Genomic DNA, 3966 nt, shown 5'->3' on the forward strand with positions numbered 1-3966 from the left:
CACACACACACACACACACACACACACGCACAAATAAAAAAAATGTATTTACTTATTTGTACAGGATCTTGCGACGCAGCTCGTACTTGTAGCAATCCTCTTGTCTCAGCCTTCCCAGCACTGGGATTACGAGTATGTGCCACCATGCAAAGTTTCAGGGGTCCGTAGGGCGTGAGGTACCAGGGATCGAACCAGAGTCTTTGCACTTTCCAGGCAGCTCTTAGACTGCCAAGTTCTCTCACCTGCCCAAGATTATCTCTGAGGCATTTTTTTGTTTTTGTTTTTGCTTTTGTTTTTGTCTTTTTGAAGCTGGCCTTCACTATGTAGTTCAGGATGGCTTTGACCTCACTTTGTAGCCCAGGATGACCTTGAACTGGCAGAAATCCTTTTGCATCTCCCTCCCAAGTGCCAGGATTATATAGGTGAGCACCACCATGCCCAGATTTTGAGGCAAACATTTTAAGTTAGTAACCTAGCATTCTGACTGATGGTGTTACACAAGAAACATTAGATTTCTTTGGCTTATGTACCATTTTAAGCACATAGTAATAACACATTCATACAAATACTACTGAAAGAAACTTTGGCACTTATTATTTGACAAAGTCCCAATTTAGTACATCATATAAACCCTGTTTGTTTAATACCCACCCTCTCTGTGTGTGTCTCTCTCTGTCTGTCTGTCTCTCTGTCTCTGTCTCTGTCTGTCTCTCTCTCTCTCTCTCTCTCTCTCTCTCTCTCTCTCTCTCTCTCTGTAAAGAGAGATTTCTTTTGTCCAGGAAATCCCAAAATTAATTCAAGGTCATGAAAAGATTTAATGTAGAATTTGGTTTTGAGAGGCTACCCAAGGCATCAAGGACTTAAAACACTCCATCAAAATAAGGTCACAGGGGGCTGGTGAGATGGCTCAGTGGTCTAAAGCACTAGCAAAGCACAGGGACCACTGTTCAATCCTCCAGCACCACAAGCCAGCCAGCCCTGCCCCCTGGTGCTCTGAGCTGGCCACACACACACACACACACACACACACACACAAATTAATTAATTAATTAAAAAAATAAGATCACAGTTCAGTATACGTGTGTGTCTGTATGTCTGTGTGATACTAATACTTGTAAGGCAGATAACAATCACACAATTCTTGAATAGCCTTAGCTCCTTTTTCCGATACGTGGTCTCACTATGCAGTTCAGACTCATAGTGATCTGCCTATCTCAGCCTCCCCAGCTCTGGGATCATAAGCACGCACCACCGTGCCCACTTTTGGGGCCAGCACAGCGTGTGGTACGTGGGACCTTGTGTTTTCCAGACAGGTGCTGATGCTGCTGAGCTATCTCCCCAGCCCAACCTTAGCTCTTTCAACAGGTTTCAGTTTTCTTAGGGATCACAAACCTAAAAAAGATAAGATTAAGCATAGGAAGTTATCTTGGCAAAACACAGACTCCTTGATTCCTATGCCATGTGAGGTAATCCTTCACAGTTTCCTATAAAGTGTTGGCCAGCACTCCAATTTAGTAGAGATGTTTACAATTCAATGTGGTAATACCATAAACAGCTGGAAAAAATATCACTTCTAGTACCTGCTGGATTATTTGGACACTTACAGATGGATAATATCCACTTAGCTCCTTCCATGCCTGTCTTAATTTTCTGCTGAAACAAAATACCCAACATCTACAGTTAAAGGGGGAAAGGTTTGTTTGTCTGACAGTGTATAGTTGGTTTCAGTCCATCGTTGCCTGGTTCCAAGGCAGGGGTCTTGGCAGAAGGGCGGCACAGAGGAGAACAGTTCATGGTGCCCACAAGATAGCAACAACGGAGCAGACAGGCCTCTTTCTGTCTCTTACACTGTATGCACGCTACCCATGCTAGGCAGGTGTAGTCCTCACAGCCCTAATCCTAGCCAGAACTGTGCTAAGCCAATCAGTGGAGTGACCAATCACACACCCTTAATCCCAGCATCACACACTCTAGATTCGGCCACCTCTAAAAAGCCCCATCCCAGGCTGTAGGAGGCTTTGGGGGGCCATCTGGACACAAACCATAGTGATGCCTATTTTCTGGTTTTATACATGTTTTTTCATACAGAAAGGGTAATATGGTAATAGTAGCCATGGTTACCTACGATGTGTTATGGGGCATTCTTGTAGCAATCTCCAGTGATAAAGACACTGGTTTCTCTGAACAAGTTACAAAACATAAACCAGTGAAGGTTTAAAGAATCCACCTAGCATGTGAACAGAAATAGAGGAAAAGAAGCTACATAGAGAAATAGCCTGATTAGTTGCAGCTTAGTGCTTACCTTACTTAGACCAATCTCTGAATTGTATAGTCTCTGATTGTTTGAAGGATTTGCTGATATGTTTGGCAAAACTTAGTCATTTGTTGTAGGAAGATACTAGAGTTAGGTTGCATTTTGACATATGAAGTTAAGATACTTTTTGGTACAGATAGATTAGACCAAGTTCAATTTATCACCATACGTTGTTAAGTAAAAACTTATTTTAAAAGTTATTCTGTACATTGCATATGGAACTTTCTAAGGAAGCCTTACAAACTGTATTGATGGGTAAGATTTTTTTGAAGAAAAATGTAGTCTTAAAAATGTTTAAATTGTTTATTTCTGTATATTGTGTATTTGTAGTTCAGAGGAAAGACTCCAAATGCACCAAAAATGTTGGTTTTAAAAGAAGCAAAAATGAGAATATTTTGACAATTAAATTTTTTACTTCTAGATTTTCATGGTATCACAAGTGGTACATATCAGAATACAAGAACCTGGTCAAGTATGGTGGTGCACTCCTGTAATCCCAGCTTCTCCAGAGGCTGAAGCAGGGGAATCACAGGTTTGAAACCTCCCAAGGTTACTAGAACCTTAGCTATGTATCTTATTGACAGTGCATGTAGCTAGCAGGCATGAAAGCATATAGATTTACTTATTGTTTTTTCTATATCAGGGATCATACTGAGTTGTTTCAGGCATGCTAGGCAATTGTTTTGCCACTAAATTTCATCCCAAGCTTCTTGTTACCTTTTAATATAGAATGGTATTTTGTGATATTACTCAAATAGGAAATAACATGCAACCCAGTACCATGAGAATTAAATAAGTTTTTTTAAAATTGAGAGTTTTGAAAGAAAAGCAGTATGGGCCTGTGGCTTAAACAATGCTTGTATGTCATTGTATAATTTTCCTTACTTGCAGCCTTAAAGTAATTTATTGTAACCCATTGCATGGCATTTGACCTACTCCCCACATTTTGTAGTGGACATAAGTTAGATGCATATTACTTTGCTTGTCAATAAAAGCTCTTTTTAAATTTCAGGGAATGACTATTGCTATCCTGAGACCCACATTTCAAGATTTGGCAAGAAATGTGAACCAAATGTGAACCAAAATAAGCAGTCTTTCTCATATATTTGTGGGTCGTGCTTTGGGACATTTGAGTGACTCTGTGATCGGCGGAATTCTTTTTGATGTATGAATCACTTTTTACTTTTAGGTAAGTAAACAGCAACTTCACTTCCCCATTGACTTTCATTGAGTTTTCCTTTGACAGTCTATAAGAGAAACAGCAGCCTGCAGAATGATTGGCTAGTGAAATAGGGAGTGTTAGGAGTCTTCCATGGAGCTGGGCCCCTGCTGTCTCTCACCTTGACAATGAGGGGAAAACTGCTCTGGGACCTTCTGGAAACCATTTCAGGGTCACACAGTAGGTGACCAAAAGTCTGCTTATGAGGGTGGAAGGCAGATCTCCTGGGGGCACAGAGATCAGAAGTAGCACCTGGAACCTGCGTGGGCTCCATGGCCTCTGGGTTAAACCTGAAGGGGTCCAGGATGGCGGGACTCCCTGAGGGACTAATATCAGCTACCCTTTTATCTCTGCGATCCAATACCAGTGATGACTGCAGAGAGCCCTTTGTCCTCCTGCACATAGATGGCAAAGCTTTCAACATACATTTATT

At 41.3% G+C, this 3966-nt stretch overlaps 1 pseudogene; it reads left to right on the forward strand.

Annotated features, from left to right (window-relative positions):
• Positions 1 to 3466: 3466 nt before the first annotated feature.
• The window catches only part of LOC101576252, a 4146-nt pseudogene continuing 3646 nt past the window's right edge, over positions 3467 to 3966 (forward strand).

Source organism: Octodon degus, unplaced genomic scaffold (assembly GCF_000260255.1).
Source record: "Octodon degus isolate 3935 unplaced genomic scaffold, OctDeg1.0 scaffold00090, whole genome shotgun sequence".
Classification (NCBI taxonomy): domain Eukaryota; kingdom Metazoa; phylum Chordata; class Mammalia; order Rodentia; family Octodontidae; genus Octodon; species Octodon degus.